Source organism: Oncorhynchus gorbuscha, linkage group LG04 (assembly GCF_021184085.1).
Source record: "Oncorhynchus gorbuscha isolate QuinsamMale2020 ecotype Even-year linkage group LG04, OgorEven_v1.0, whole genome shotgun sequence".
Classification (NCBI taxonomy): domain Eukaryota; kingdom Metazoa; phylum Chordata; class Actinopteri; order Salmoniformes; family Salmonidae; genus Oncorhynchus; species Oncorhynchus gorbuscha.
This window is the reverse complement of record NC_060176.1, coordinates 17,246,275-17,264,133: the sequence shown is the minus strand read 5'-3', so window position 1 is coordinate 17,264,133 and position 17,859 is coordinate 17,246,275.

The following is a 17,859-nucleotide window of genomic DNA, read 5'->3' as shown; positions in this document are numbered from 1 at the left end:
TGAGCCGACATGCAGCGTTTACTGTGAATGCAGTCTCGTGAACGTGGGAGCATTGCCTTTAAGGGCTGTAATCAATCTGTACTGCCGAAGATCCGCATTATGGCGTGATTGGAAATTTGAAGGCAATGTATCCGCAGACTGCATGTCTAAATCAAATGATTTTACCATTTCTACCGCGCTACAACGCCAATCTTCAGTGCTACGGATTGAATCCAGCCCTACATTTCAATGCTATACCGCGGACTCTTCAGCGATTACGGATTGAATCCATCTCCTAAACCTCATGTCTGAGCTAATGATCAATGCTTGAAGGGCTGGATTCAATCCGTATCACGGAAGATCTGCGTTTTATAGCCCAAATGACATTTTAAAGGCCCTGTTCGCAGAGACTGCATTCACGGTAAACACTGCATAAGCCATGTCGGCTCAATTGGAAATAACCCTTACATTTCATCACGGATCTTCTGTGATACAGATTTTATCCAGCCCATAGTCCATGTTTATGTAGTCCAGTCTTTTACCTGTATGTAATCACCTGCTAATGATTGACAGGTGGATAAATTTTAATGTATATAACCTGCTAATGTCTGACGAGTGACTACAGTTCCAACAGCTTTTCTGCCAGAGAATGGTGAACCTTGCCCAACAACCCAATGTGAATAAATATGCAGCTAATCATGGCTCGCTCATTAGCGGCGGCAGACCTGTCCGTAATTAATTTTGCTTTTCCCAGCAGCCCTTGGGTTTTACACACATGCTCGCACATACACACACACAATTCAATTATTGGCCGCAGCCAGAGAATATTTAATCAGCCGCTGATCTGGCAGAAAGGTGAGGTGACACTTTCTAATTCTAATTATGATGGATGACCCTCCTTGGCCAAACAAAGCAGTGTCTTTTTTACTCTCTGTTTCTCCCAGCCAGCTAGCATGGATTTGTGGTATTTTGTACTTTTTTTTCTCGTATGTTTGACCATAGGGGTGGAGTGCAAAGGTCATGATGACTGATGTCACTGTGTAGTAGAGTAGAAATGGCTCAACACCTAGTTCTGACAAGATCAAATTGCGGTGACGTTCTATTGATATAGGAGAGAGTGAACACAACTTGAGTTTAGATGAGTAAACCTGTCAGATAAAACCAAATAAATCAGTGCATCCCCCTCACACAAACACGGGTAGGTAGCCTGTCGGTTAACCGTGTTGGGCCAGTAACCGTAAGGTTGCTGGTTAGAATCCCCAAGCTGGCACGGTGGAAAAATCTGCTGTTCTGCCCTTGAGCAAAGTAATTAACCCCAGACAACAACAACTGCTCTGTGGACATCGATTTAAGGCAGCCCACCGCACCTCTCTGATTCAGAGGGGTTGGGTTAAATGCATTCAGTTGTGCAACTGACTAGCTATCCCCTTTCCCTTCAGATATGCAGTGGTTAAATTGAGCTGGACTATGCAGAGCCAGACTCCTGCACCTTGTTAGAGAGCGTGCCATGCTGAGCTTCAGCACCTTATGGGTCCAAAAAGAAAAGTAGGATAAAAGTATGATAAACCACGGTTATGGTTAAGCCAAAATTAGAGTTGCAGGCAACTAGGGTTAGGATAAATAGGGTTGTGGTTGAGGCTAGGGTAAGAGATGAACCGTGATTGGGACTTGAAGCTAGGGTTTGGGGTTAGTTATTATTACTTTTCATTTCACCTTTATTTAACCAGGTAGGCCAGTTGAGAACAAGTTCTCATTTACAACTGCGACCTGGCTAAGATAAAGCAAAGCAGTGTGACACAGACAACAACACAGAGTTACACATGGAGTAAACAATAAACAAGCCAATAACACAATAAACAAGTCAATGACACAGTAGAAAAAATAGCCTAGATACAGTGTGTAAATCAACACAATTACACATAAACAAACATACAGTCAATAACACAATAGAAAAATCTATGTACATCGTGTGCAAATGTAGAAGAGTAGGGGAGTAAGTTAATAAATAGGCTATAGAGGCCAAATAATTACAATTTAGCATTAACACTGGAGTGAAAGATGTGCAGATGATGATGTGCACGTAGAGATACTGGTGTGCAAAACAGCAAGCGGATAAGTAACAGTATGGGGATGAGGTAGTTGGGTGTGCTGTGTACAGGTACAGTGATCAGTAAGCTGCTTTGACAGCTGATGCTTAAAATTAGAGAGGGAGACTCCAGCTTCAGTGATTTTTGCAATTCGTTCTAGTCATTGGCAGTAGAGAACTGGAAGAAAGGCGACCAAAGGAAGTGTTGGCTTTGGGGATGACTAATGAAATATACCTGCTGGAGCACATGCTACAGTGGTTGTTGCTATGGTGACCAGTGAGCTGAGATAAGGCGGGGCTTTACATAGCAAAGACTTATAGATGACCTGGAGCCAGTGGGTTTGGTGATGAATATGTAGTGCGGGCCAGCCAACGAGAGCATACAGGTCACAGTGGTGTTTAGTATATGGGGCTTTGGTAACAAAACGGATGGCACTGTGATCGACTACATCCAGTTTGCTGAGGCTATTTTGTAAATGACATCGCCGAAGTCAAGGATCGGTAGGATAGTCAGTTTTATGAGGGTATGTTTGGCAGCATGAGTGAAGGAGGCTTTGTTGCGAAATAGGAAGCCGATTCTAGATTTCATTTAGGATTGGAGATGCTTAATGTGAGTCTGGAAGGAGAGTTTACAGTCTAACCAGACACCTAGGTATTTGTAGATGTCCACATATTCTAAGTCAGAACCGTACAGAGTAGTGATGCTAGTTGGGCGGGAGGGTACGGGCTGCTATTGGTCGAAGAGCATGCACTTAGTTTTACTTGCATTTAAAAGCAGTTGGAGGCCACGGAAGGAGTGTTGTATGGCATTGAAGCTCGTTTGGAGGTTTGGTAGCACAGTGTCCAAAGAAGGGCCAGATGTATACAGCATGGTGTCGTCTGCGTAGAGTTGGATCAGTGAATCACCAGCTGCAAGAGTTGTTGCAGGGGGTGCTGAGATGTTGGACGGGGTAAGGGTAGTCAGGTGGAAAGCATGGCCAGCCGTAGAAAAATGCTTATTGAAATGATTATCGTAGATTTATCGGTGGTGACAGTGTTTCCTGGCCTCAGTGCTGTGGGCAGCTGGGAGGAGGTGCTCTTAATCTCCATGGACTTCACAGTGTCCCAAAACATTAGGAATTAGTGCTACAGGATGCACAGTTCTGTTTGAAAAAGCTAGCCTTAGCTTTCCTAACTGACCGAGTATATTGGTTCCTGACTTCCCTGAAAAGTCGCGGGGGCTATTCGATGTTAACACAGAACGCCACAGGATGTTTTTGTGCTGGTCAAAGGCAGTCAAGTCTGGGGTGAACCAAGGGATATATCTGTTCTTAGTTCTACATTTTTTGAATGGGGCATGCTTATTTAAGTTGGTGAGGAAAGCACTTTTAAAGTGCAACCAGGCATCCTCTACTGACGGGATGAGGTCAATATCCTTCCAGGATACCCGGGCCAGGTCGATTAGAAAGGCCTGCTCTCTGAAGTGTTTTAGGGAACGTTTGACATTGATGAGGGGTGGTTGTTTGACCGCGGACCCATTACGCACGCAGGCAATTACGCAGTGGTCGCTGAGATCCTGGTTGAAGACAGTAGAGGTGTATTAAGAGGGCAAGTTGGTCAAGATGATATCTAAGAGGGTGCCCGTGGTTATGGATTTAGAGATCAAATTTTATTTGTCACATACACATGGTTAGCAGATGTTAATGCGAGTGTAGCGAAATGCTTGTGCTTCTAGTTCCGACAATGCAGTGATAACCAACAAGTAATCTAACTAACAATTCCAAAACTACTGTCTTATACACAGTGTAAGGGGATAAGGAATATGTACATAAGGATATATGAATGAGTGATGGTACAGAGCAGCATACAGTAGATGGTATCGAGTACAGTATATACATATGAGATGAGTGTGTAGACAAAGTAAACAAAGTGGCATAGTTAAAGTGGCTAGTGATACATGTATTACATAAGGATGCAGTCGATGATGTAGAGTACAGTATATACATATGCATATGAGATGAATAATGTAGGGTAAGTAACATTATATAAGGTAGCATTGTTTAAAGTGGCTAGTGATATATTTACATCATTTCCCATCAATTCCCATTATTAAAGTGGCTGGAGTTGGGTCAGTGTCAATGACAGTGTGTTGGCAGCAGCCACTCAATGTTAGTGGTGGCTGTTTAACAGTCTGATGGCCTTGAGATAGAAGCTGTTTTTCAGTCTCTCGGTCCCAGCTTTGATGCACCTGTACTGACCTCGCCTTCTGGATGATAGCGGGGTGAACAGGCAGTGGTTCAGGTGGTTGATGTCCTTGATGATCTTTATGGCCTTCCTGTAACATCGGGTGGTGTAGGTGTCCTGGAGGGCAGGTAGTTTGCCCCCGGTGATGCGTTGTGCAGTCCTCACTACCCTCTGGAGAGCCTTACGGTTGAGGGCGGAGCAGTTGCCATACCAGGCGGTGATACAGCCCGCCAGGATGCTCTCGATTGTGCATCTGTAGAAGTTTGTGAGTGCTTTTGCTGACAAGTCGAATTTCTTCAGCCTCCTGAGGTTGAAGAGGCGCTGCTGCGCCTTCTTCACGATGCTGTCTGTGTGAGTGGACCAATTCAGTTTGTCTGTGATGTGTATGCAGAGGAACTTAAAACTTGCTACCCTCTCCACTACTGTTCCATCGATGTGGATAGGGGGGTGTTCCCTCTGCTGTTTCCTGAAGTCCACAATCATCTCCTTACTTTTGTTGAGGTTGAGTGTGAGGTTATTTTCCTGACACCACACTCCGAGGGCCCTCACCTCCTCCCTGTAGGCCGTCTCTTCGTTGTTGGTAATCAAGCCTACCACTGCTGTGTCGTCCGCAAACTTGATGATTGAGTTGGAGGCGTGCGTGGCCACGCAGTCGTGGGTGAACAGGGAGTACAGGAGAGGGCTCAGAACGCACCCTTGTGGGGCCCCCGTGTTGAGGATCAGCGGGGAGGAGATGTTGTTGCCTACCCTCACCACCTGGGGGCGGCCCGTCAGGAAGTCCAGTACCCAGTTGCATAGGGCGGGGTCGAGACCCAGGGTCTCGAGCTTGATGACGAGCTTGGAGGGTACTATGGTGTTGAATGCCGAGCTGTAGTCGATGAACAGCATTCTCACATAGGTATTCCTCTTGTCCAGGTGGGTTAGGGCAGTGTGCAGTGTGGTTGAGATTGCATCGTCTGTGGACCTATTTGGGCGGTAAGCAAATTGGAGTGGGTCTAGGGTGTCAGGTAGGGTGGAGGTGATATGGTCCTTGACTAGTCTCTCAAAGCACTTCATGATGACGGAAGTGAGTGCTACGGGGCGGTAGTCGTTTAGCTCAGTTACCTTAGCTTTCTTGGGAACAGGAACAATGGTGGCCCTCTTGAAGCATGTGGGAACAGCAGACTGGTATTGATTGAATATGTCCGTAAACACACCGGCCAGCTGGTCTGCGCATGCTCTTGAGGGCGCGGCTGGGGATGCCGTCTGGGCCTGCAGCCTTGCGAGGGTTAACACGTTTAAATGTCTTACTCACCTCGGCTGCAGTGAAGGAGAGACCGCATGTTTTCGTTGCAGGCCGTGTCAGTGGCACTGTATTGTCCTCAAAGCGGGCAAAAAGTTATTTTGTCTGCCTGGGAGCAAGACATCCTGGTCCGTGACTGGGCTGGGTTCCTTCTTGTAGTCCGTGATTGACTGTAGACCCTGCCACATGCCTCTTGTGTCTGAGCCATTGAATTGAGATTCCACTTTGTCTCTGTACTGACGCTTAGCTTGTTTAATAGCCTTGCGTAGGGAATAGCTGCATTGTTTATATTTGGACATGTTACCAGTCACCTTGCCCTGATTAAAAGCAGTGGTTCGCGCTTTCAGTTTCACGCGAATGCTGCCATCAATCCACGGTTTCTGGTTTGGGAATGTTTTTATCGTTGCTATGGGAACGACATATTCGACGCACGTTCTAATGATCTCGCACACCGAATCAGCGTATTCGTCAATATTTCCATCTGACGCAATACGAAACATGTCCCAGTCCACGTGATGGAAGCAGTCTTGGAGTGTAGAGTCAGCTTGGTCTGACCAGCGTTGGACAGACCTCAGCGTGGGGGCCTCTTGTTTTAGCTTCTGCCTGTAGGCAGGGATCAGCAAAATGGAGTCGTGGTCAGCTTTCCCGAAAGGGGGGCGGGGCAGGGCCTTATATGCGTCGCGGAAGTTAGAGTAACAATGATCCAAGGTTTTACCACCCCTGGTTGCGCAATCGATATGCTGATAAAATTTAGGGAGTCTTGTTTTCAGATTAGCTTTGTTAAAATCCCCAGCTACAATGAATGCAGCCTCCGGATAAATGGTTTCCAGTTTGCAAAGAGTTAAATAAAGTTCGTTCAGAGCCATCGATGTGTCTGCTTGGGGGGGATATATACGGCTGTGATTATAATCGAAGAGAATTCTCTTGGAAGATAATGCGGTCTACATTTGATTGTGAGGAATTCTAAATCAGGTGAACAGAAGGATTTGAGTTCCTGTATGTTTCCTTCATCACACCATGTCCCGTTAGTCATGAGGCATACGCCCCCGCCACTCTTCTTACCAGAGAGATGTATGTTTCTGTCGGCGCGATGCGTGGAGAAACCCGTTGGCTGCACCGCCCTGGATAGCGTCTTCCCAGTAAGCCATGTTTCCGTGAAGCAGAGAACGTTGCAGTCTCTGAAGTCCCTCTGGAATGCCACCCTTGCTCGGATTTCGTCAACCTTGTTGTCGAGAGACTGGACATTGGCAAGAAGAATGCTGGGAAGTGGTGCGCGATGTGCTCTTTTTCGGAGTCTGACCAGAACACCGCCTCGTTTCCCTCTTTTTCGGAGTCGTTTCCTTGGGTCGCTGCATGCGATCCATTCCGTTGTCCTGTTTGTAAGGCAGAACACAGGATCCGCATCACGGAAAACATATTCTTGGTCGTACTGATGGTGAGTTGACGCTGATCTTATATTCAGTAGTTCTTCTCGACTGTATGTAATGAAACCTAAGATGACCTGGGGTACTAATGTAAGAAATAACACGTAAAAAAACTAAAAACTGCATAGTTTCCTAGGAACGCGAAGCGAGGCGGCCATCTCAGTCGGCGCCAGAAGTATATTGTACCTAATAGGTTCCTTGATAATTTGTGTGAGATTGAGGACATCTAGCTTAGATTGTAGGACATCCGGGGTGTTAAGCATGTCCCAGTTTAGGTCACCTAACAGTATGAACTTTGAAGATAGATGGGGGGCAATCAATTCACATCTTGGGGCTGAATGGGGTCTGTAACAAGCGTCAACGGTGAGAGACTTGTTTCTGGAAAGGTGGATAAAAAAAAATAGATGCTTGAATTGTTTGGGCACAGACCTGAATAGTATGACAGAACTCTGCAGGCTATCTCTGCAGTAGATTGCAACTCCGCCCCCTTTGGCAGTTTTATCTTGTCGGAAAATGTTATAGTTAGGGATGGACATTTCAAGATTTTTTTGAGGCTAGGTTTAGGGTTGAAACGTGATGTCGACTTGAAGCTAGGGTTAGGGTTGTGGTTGAAGCTAGGGTTGAACCGTGATGTGGACTTGAAGCTAGGGTTAGGGTTGAACCGTGATGTGTACTTGAAGCTAGGGTTAGGGTTGTGTTGAGCTAGGAATAGGGATTGGGCTAGTGTTGTCCCAAGCCTTATCTTTGAATGTTAGCTTAACCCTAACCCTAGCTCCAACCGTGACCCTAACCATAGTTTTATGTCCACATGCAGGTTCAAGCCTAACCCTAGCCACAACCACAACCCTAACCTTAGCTTCAATTCAATCCGTATTCCGGAAGTTCAGTGCTTTAGCTCAATTTAAAGGTCAAATGTAAAGGTAATTTACAATTGAGCTGACATATGCGCAGCGTATACCGTGAATGCAGTCTGCGAAAATGTAGGAACATTGCCTTTAAATTTCAAGTGCCCTATAGTGCTGAACTTCCGCAATACGGATTGAATCGAGTCCTACCCCTAATCTTGGCATAACTCCCCAACCTCTGAATTCCCATTTAAACCCCAGCACATAGGGTCCAATTCAGACATAAGAAATGTATGCCTTTTTATGCATTTTGATTTAAGAACTCCAGTATTTGGTTTTCAGACTTACCCTATGCATGTGTGTAACAAGGTTTGCAGGTGTGGCTCCCTTCCACGCACTGAATACATTTGTATTAAATCCCAGAAAACACACCCACTGGGTGGCCTACCAATTTGGTCAGGGAGTTGTTCTTCAATTTGTTTTTCTCTTCATTTATCTAAAGCAATCCCTTTAAATATTGTGTACCTTTTTAATTTGAATTTGATCAGCACAACAGTATAATGTAGCCTATGGAGCACAAAAAAAATCATTCTGAAAATGGCCACATTCAGTTCTTCAACCCATGGTAATGTTGGAATATGAATGTACATATAATTATAATAGGGAGAACAGTATACCCTGGCCTATTGCCCACACTGACCATGGAACAGTGTGATGACACACCAAGTTTTGCACCATGCATCAGTTTCAATGCAGCATTTTTTATCTCAGTGTCAAATATTTCTGGGTAACAATTAAGTACCTTACTGAAATGGTTTTAAATAAAAATAAAAATAGCTTCTTAGCAAAGAGCACTTTCTCAAGTAAGAACTTTGCTAGGACTGTCTGGGAGTGGTCTGAGTGGGGAGGGTGGAACTAGCTGTTATTGGGAGAGGTTTGTAACTCTTTTTATTAGTCTATTAACTAATTCATCGCCTGGTGATGTCACCAGGTAAGCCAAAACATGCAGAAATTTCAGGCGGCCTTTTCAACTAACACTAAAAGGGCATTATGATCATTTCTACAATTTCACAGTATTATTCCAACCAAATTGGCAGTTAAATATGTGTGGTTATTACTGACAGTCAATACTGATAGAGGCTAATATTTGACATGAATAAATAGTAGGACACAGAGAAAGTCAGGGCATATAATTAAAACATTTGACAGTGCCCAAAGGTTAAATATGGTGTGACTGTCATTGCACAATGCTTGCATCATCATCACATGCTCCAGGCCTACCCATTTGGCTTGCATCATCATCACATGCTCCAGGCCTACCCATTTGGCTTGCAATCATCATCACATGCTCCAGGCCTACCCATTTGGCTTGCATCATCATCACATGCTCCAGGCCTACCCATTTGGCTTGCATCATCATCACATGCTCCAGGCCTACCCATTTGGCTTGCATCATCATCACATGCTCCAGGCCTACCCATTTGGCTTGCATCATCATCACATGCTCCAGGCCTACCCATTTGGCTTGCATCATCATCACATGCTCCAGGCATACCCATTTGGCTTGCATCATCATCACATGCTCCAGGCCTACCCATTTGGCTTGCATCATCATCACATGCTCCAGGCCTACCCATTTGGCTTGCATCATCATCACATGCTCCAGGCCTACCCATTTGGCTTGCATCATCATCACATGCTCCAGGCCTACCCATTTGGCTTGCATCATCATCACATGCTCCAGGCCTACCCATTTGGCTTGCATCATCATCACATGCTCCAGGCCTACCCATTTGGCTTGCATCATCATCACATGCTCCAGGCCTACCCATTTGGCTTGCATCATCATCACATGCTCCAGGCCTACCCATTTGGCTTGCATCATCATCACATGCTCCAGGCCTACCCATTTGGCTTGCATCTCCAAGTTTCTTCAAATGTCATACAATAAAAATGATGCATAAGGTCACTTCATTTTATACTTCACTGTGGAAAGGGGCGGGAATGCTTGTCACTTTGTGTCCATGACATTCATCTCCAGCGATCAGAATGAATTAAATTATCTAAAACAACTGCTAATTGTATTTAAAATCCCTTTCTCCAAACGGATGACTCATTTAATTAGCGCTTATTAATAGCTCTTATCGATTTATAAATGACAGTGCATGGAGAAAGGTGTTATTTCTTCAAACCGAGAGGTTTGCCCGACCTTATTCATGGTTTCCTTGTGCGTAAAAGTGGTGGTATTGTGAGAGAATTAAGTCAAGGTCAGAATACGGCATATCTGTAGACACTCAGTGGTGTGTATTCATAGATACCAAGGGAAGCCATGCAAAGAAAATTACTAAGGAAAAAATATATACCAAATAATATTTATTTTGTCTCTGTGTTTCATAAAATTCCTTCAATTCACATGAGGCTGAATGTATCTCACTGGAGAAAGCATCCAAGCAAACGAAACAGCTCTCCTCTATCTCTGCATGTGTATCCCATCTATGCTGTCTGGTCAAAAAGAGTATGACAGGGCCTCCCGAGTGGCACAGTGATCTAAAGCACTGCATTGCAGTTGCTAGCTGTGCCACTAGAGATCCTGGTTCGGCCGGGAGACCCATGGGGAGGGTTTGGCCGTGCTCTAGCGATTCCTGTGGCTGGCCGGGTGCATGCACGTTGACACGGTCGCCAGGTGTACAGTGTTTCCTCTGACACATCCGGGTTAAGTGTCAAGAAGCAGTACGGGTTGTTTGAGTGTTTTGGGGGACGCATGGCTCTCGACCTTCGCCTCTCCCGAGTCCATACGGGTGTTGCAGTGATGAGACAAGACTGTAACTACCAATTGGATACCATGAAATTGGGGAGAAAAAGGGGTAAAAGTTTTTAAAAAAAGAGTATGACATTGTTGCCACTTGTAGCATTGAATACAAGGGAAGCCAGCGAGCATTTGGCCTCTTTGATATTTTTGTAAATTAAATCATATTTGAGCTAAACAGAGTGAGCTCAGCTGTGAATGGTCCTGGTGCCCCCAAAGAAGTCTTAAGGGAAGCCAGTTTTGATTTTTCTTCACACCAATCACATCACATTAGAAGCCAAACGTCAAACAAGATTTGAATTGTTCCATCTCCTTGTGTCATTGACCTCCAGTGGCTAGCTAGCTAGCTAAAATTGTTCCCTTTTGTTCCTTTTTTCTAAATTAGCCATGGATGGAGATAGGGATTTGGACTTTTATAAAACTGAATTCTCTGTACTGGCCAATGATTATAACGGTGATTCTGATCCAACCATAAATTCATACACTTGCTCCTGGCCTGAGAGGATGGAAGTTAAACATGCAGCTAGATGTAGTAACGTTAGGCTAATGTTCACGAGCTGGACGCGGCTCATCGTTGCCCATGAAAGGAATCTAAGCTAGCGAGCAAGCATTTTAGCCAGGTAGCCTAGGTAGAACAACAAAACTAAAAGTGTATATGACAGTCATAGACCGCTTAGGCAACCTGAAAGAGGAGGATGGCATTGGCATTTCTCTAAGTAGGGTGAGTAAAAAAATATATAATGTACTTACACACACACACACACACACATCAGTACCATGGACAGCCACATCATATTCAGCTTACGTTAATTGGACTAAATCATTTTTGGTATCTTTTAGTTTTCATTGTATTAGACTAAGCATAGATGATTGTTAAACAGCCACAGAGAGGCGGCTGCCTACCTACAGACTTGATATAATTGGCCACTTTAATAAATGGAACACTAGTCACTTTAATAATGCCACTTTAAGAATGTTTACATATCTCGCATTACTCATCTCATATATATCTACTGTATCCTTCACTATCTATTTACTGTCTATTGTATCATAGCCACTGTCACTGATAATCTATATATTTGATACTTATATATTCTCATCTAATTTCTTGAGGTCCTTCTGTAGCTCAGTTGGTAGAGCATGGCGCTTGTAACGCCAGGGTAGTGGGTTCGATCCCCGGGACCACCCATACGTAGAATGTATGCACACATGACTGTAAGTCGCTTTGGATAAAAGCGTCTGCTAAATGGCATATATTATTATTATTATTTACTAGATTGTGTGTATTAGGTTTTGTTGTGGAATTGTTAGATATTACCTGTTAGATACTGCTGCACTGTTGGATATAGAAGCATAAGCATTTAGCTACACTCGCAATAACACCTGCTAACCATGTTTGATTTGATTTGCTGTTGAAATGGTGCTGGAATAATAGTGGAGGCAGCTCTCCATGGTTCTAAATCAATAGTTGTTCAGTAGTCCAAAAATGTTGGAAACATTAACTTGCTTGACCGTGCTGTAGGTCATGTAACTGTTTGTTGCATGCAATATGTTCTGTGGACTTCACCGGACAGATGTTGCTCTCGGGTTTTGTGATGAAACAAAGGTGTGGTTGAATTTATCCTGCCACTGTGTCTTCTTATTGTCTCTGCCATAGGCCTATATATCACGGTGTCAAGGCATATGAACTAGGTTATAGAGCAAACGACCCAATTATCACAACACAGGTTAAAATATGCCTTTTTTCCCCCTGGTGATTTTACCCACACGCCACTACTGTTAGAGTAGACACACCTCTGACACCCCAAACAAATACCTGTCTGGCACATGCGTTTCCCCAAGGTCAGAATATGTGTCTCGAGAGAGAGTGTATAAAAAGGGAAATAAGTTCCATTTACGTGCACGTAACTCAGGTCTGAATTCCTCCCATAATGCAGCAACAGCTCTACATGAATGATTCCAGTGCTTTGGATTTTCTCAGCTGTGAGATGTTGAGTGTAAAGAGAGGAGCTAAGTCGATGTGTCTCGCATCTCATATGTAAATCCTCTGAGGTCATACCCAGTATGAAACAAACAGCCTTAATGATGTGCCAGTGTCATCATCGTGTTTCTGGTGACATGTCTTGATGTCCTTGTTTTCTAGTTGAAACCTTATATTCTCCTTGGCAACCATTTGGAGGACTAGATGAAAAATAGATGCTTTGTTGTGAATTATTCCTTCTTGAGTGGTGTGCAACAACTTGCTGCCTGTTCCCCTGTGCTGTGTGGAGGCAGCCTCCCTCTTGAATTTTAATTTCTACTTGGGTCAATTTAGTTCTCTCTCCCAGTAACCCTTATGCAAATGCAGATAATTGTGAACATTTCCTTCAACCTCTCAATTCCCCAAGTCTGCTTGATTGAGAGTAGGCTAATGAAGGAGAGGGAGGCTATAATGGACTCCACCAATTTTAATGAGACTATAGACTGACATTTTGAAATAGTCCTTGTGTGTTAGTGTCAGCAGTCACCGCTTAAAAAAAATTGATTTGCCAATTTAAAATACAAACAATTAACACCCAGCAAAAGACATACTGTACACCCCAACATTCTATTCAATCACAACTACTACTACCATTCCCCTGTTCAAAGGCACTTAAATACAATCAATTTCTCAATTGTCTCAAGGCTTAAAAATCCTTCTTTAACCCGTCTCCTCTCCTTCATCTACACTGATTGAAGTGGATTTAACAAGTGACATCAATAAGGGATCATAGCTTTCACCTGGATTCACCTGGTCAGTCTATGTCCTGGAAAGAGCATGAATTCCTAATGTTTTGTACACTCATTGTAGACAAAAAGTCAAATATACACGCATAGAGAATCCCTCCAATAGAGCAGGGTGGTTTACATTATTAACCAAGCCCTGCAGGGGTGATTGAACCTATGACTGTCAGGAACTGTTTTCATCGAAGCCGGGATTTTGTTCCACACTACCAATGCCATATATATATATATATATATAAAAACATGTTTTCCCCAGTACAGCTCTTAAAATAACATCACATTTTATTTGTCACATGAGCCAAATACAACAGGTGTAGACCTTTCTGTGAAATGCTTACTTCAAGCCCTTAACCAACAATGCAGTTCAAGAAATAGAGTTAAGAAAATATTTACTAAATAAACAAAAGTAAAAAATATGGCACAAAGTCTGTGGCACTGCCTCATGGCATAAGAGTGTGAGTCCCTCACTGAAGTAAAATAGCTTTTTAGATACCGGGGACTGTGCCATACAGGATTTTGTGAGTCAATCCCAACAATTCCCTTTTATCAACTGTTAGACACTGGAGTTCTCTGAGTTGAGAAGGGCCAACCTGAGAACGAGAGCTAAGATTCAGTATCACCCGTACCACTTTATTCTGTGCCGTTTGCAATTTGTTTTTAAAACCTTTGGTGAGCTACTGTACCAGTAGTACAAGCATAATCATAGTGAGGCTGCACTAATGCTGTTGAAAGTACTTTCATGGTACCCTTATCCAGAAATGTGGCTTTTCTGGCAAGAAATGTGACTTTCTGGTTCACCTTGGCAATAACGTTCTGTCCACTGCCCTCCTTGGTCAAAAACCTGTCAAGTTCACAGCCTAAGTACCTAACACAGTTCTTAGCTGTCACCAACCATGACTCTGAAGCGTGGTGATCTACCTAGCCTAATCTAGAGACAATAACATTGACTCAGTTTCCCCCAAATTGATAGGCAATTTGTTATCTGACAGCTAGTTACTGATACCCTCCAGTTCTGCAAAAGCTGGCTCCCTAGTTGCTACCATACTCTTGTCTTTGTGTGAGACCAAAATAGCTAAATTGTTTGCATACAAAAAAGCTGACAGGAACAAGATGATTTCATATAGTTGATATATAACAGGAAGAGGGGCTCTAAAACACTCCCTTGTGGAACTCCACAGCTGATTAACCTGGCAATAGACAAAAGTGCTATTGACATCAACCCTCTGATAACTTCCTGAAAGATGTGATCTGAGCCAGTCTACTGCCATGCTGTTAAAACCTAGGGCCATTAGCTTGTAGAGTAGAATAGGGTGGTCTACTGTATCTAAGGCTTTCTGGAGGTCCAGAAACACCATGCCACAGATATTTCCATCATTATTTACCAGAGATTGCCAGAAGTTTCAAGGGAAAGTCTGTGTAATGATGAAAGGAATTAAAATGGTCTTCAAGGGAGTTGCAGGATTAGGGGGTAAAGACTGGTCCTCAACCTCAACACCTCTGAATGAAGAAGAGGTCTGTCGTCCTCTCACAGCGCTGCAGTATCTACACCCACCCCCCACCTACATCCTCAACAGATGTTGTTGACCGCTGAGAGATTTGTTGAAATATCTGTCCCTCATACCTCGTACCCACTCTCTTCCCCCTCTCCCCTGCTGTGTGGCAGACCAGGACAAGCCCCATTGTCATTACAAACGTAATATGAGCACAAGTGAGATTGATGAGGAAAACAGTGGCATCAAATGGTCTTTTAATTAACTCCAATCCCACAATGGCGCTGGGACAGAGCGGAGGGCACAGAGTGGAGCGAGGCATTTATTTCCTTTCCACCCCTGTTTTGTTGCCTCAATAATGAACAGCCACGATAATGAACAGCCTTCTGGGACCCAATTACATCCAAGGCCGCATTAGGAGCCCAGCAGGCCCAGTGGAAACTTAAGTTGAGTTTTCCCTCATCTCCCTCTACCGTCCCCTCGCTCTCTCTGTGTCCCTGCCTGCCGGGGACGGCCTTCGCATGACTGAATTTAGAACCCCCCCCCTCACTTGTGGTTTTCAATGGAAAGAGGAGGTAGGGAATGTATGCTTGGAGTTTACTGTCCTTCACTTTCCACTACTAGAGCAGTTGTTGTGTCGTGTGGAGTGGTGGTGCTTGAGTGAAATAAAAGCAATTCCGAGGGCCCCTCTCCCTGAAGCAGTCCTACTCTTTCTGCTGCAGCCCACCCAATGGGAGATCTTGTCCTTGTAACACCTATGTACAGTATGTATTTAGGCCTTGTGAAATGACAATGGCTTACATTTAAAACCTGTGAACTCTGACCCTGTGCTTTCAGAATGAATTAACACACAATTGGATGGAATTCCAGAATCAATACAGGACAGCCCACGTCCATGCTGGAGTAGATACTCATGGCAAAGTCAATTCTGAAGTTGTATTCTTTGTTACTTCCTGGAATCTTAACAGGCAGTAGATGAAAAAAGGACTTCAGGAGATAGGGTTGATGGGAGAAAGGTCAAATTGACATATTTCAATGTATGTAATGCGATCTTATTCATATGGCAGGCAATGCCTAGAATTCTATTTTTTTTATCTTCCTGACAGAGCAGCTTCAAAGTGGCAGAGGTATAATTATGATCCTTGAGCAATCAGACAAAATAATCAAGGCCTTTCTTTGGCTCTCAGAAAAAATCCTCTTGATCTTAGAGGCAAGGAGAAAGGCATTACAATGTGCTATTTCTTTAATGTCTGTCATCATGTTTCATAACACTCCACAATCAACACAAATCCATTCCTCAGCACGTGGCCGGAATAACACCTGCTATTAAAGACACACACACACACACACACACAATGTTCAACATTTTATTAAATGCCATTATAATCCGGGCAGTTTGGGTCCTGGATGCTGATTGGCTGAAACAGCATTCCATCCGTGCATATATCAGACATACCACAGGTATAACGCAAAACTACTTGTTAACTGTTATATTTATGTTGTTAACTGGTTTATAACAGCAATAAAGAATCTCTGGGTTTGTGGTATATGGACAATATACAATGGCTAAGGGCTGTTCTAACGCACAATGCATTGCGGAGTGCCTGGATACAGCCTTTTGTCATGGTATATCGGCCATATACTACAAACCCCCGAGGTGCCTTATTGCTATTATAAACTGGTTACCAATGTAATTAGAGCAGTAAAAATAAATGTTTTGTCCTTCCCGTAGTATACGGTCTGATATACCACCGCTGTCAGCCAATCAGCATTCAGGGCTCGAACCACCCAGGGCTGTATCCAGGCACTCCACATTGCATTGTGTCTAAGAATATCTCTTAGCCATGGTATATTGGCCATATACCACACCCACTTGTGCCTTATATATCACACCTCAAGCCATATTGATTAATATACCAAAGGCACATCAGGCATACTGAATAAACTAGCACCGTGGACAAATTATTGGATTTCAGTGTGACCAATTTCTCCATAAGGCCTGAATGGGCCAAGGTTTTACCCAGAGCATGGTGCAGTAGCTCACTACTCAGTACCATTATAGTATCGGACTCAAAAGAGCAATACCATTTCTAAATCAGGTTACAAACACAATACTTATTTGAAAAAAGGATGCACTTACATTTTGTAGATTTTTTTCCCCATCTTTGTATTTGTGTATAGGTTTCTTAATGTATACACTACGTCTCCGGAGGGCATTGGTGTTGTGTGTGTGTGATGTTGGTTGAATGTCTGTTACACTGGAATTACCCTATAAATGCAGTACTTGGGGAAATCCTAGGCATTAATAACAATTATTGGCATTCTTTAGTTTCCACAGACACCTTAAGTGTTGGGTATTGACTGCTGTGCTGGAGAGAATGTTGCCTATTGATCTGACCAAGGCAGAAAAAGATGGTGTCTTCCTGTAAAGGCTGGGATTAATCCTAGCAGGCTGCCAGTGAACAACAGCCACTGCTCGATTCCATTGGCTGACTAGGGCCTCTTTAGGACACATACCTTCCCTGTGAACACACCTCTAAAGTTCGCCCTGCATGCTGGTGTGGATCATTACAATGATGGTCATGGTTTATTACTGTAATTGGGGGGCACTATAGTTTGGATATCTTTAATATCGGCAAACAATAGTATTACATTTCGCTTTGTTTCGCCTTCACCACTGCACTATGTATAGTATGCTGCCATGTCTCTCTCCCAGTGGACTGTGTGCTTACTAACAGCTCATCTACTATTGCTTAGGGCTCTTATTTTCTTCTAGTCAGAAAAAATACTTTCTACTGTCAAGCTCCGACATCCCCAGTTATTGAAAGCTGGTGGGCATGGAACTCAGAGTTGCTCTCAAAGCTGCAGCAATGCCTGGATTCACACAGCCGACTCATGATGAATAGAGTAGTGCTAGAACAAAGGGACACTTGTTATGGGTTTAGATGCCTTTACCAGACT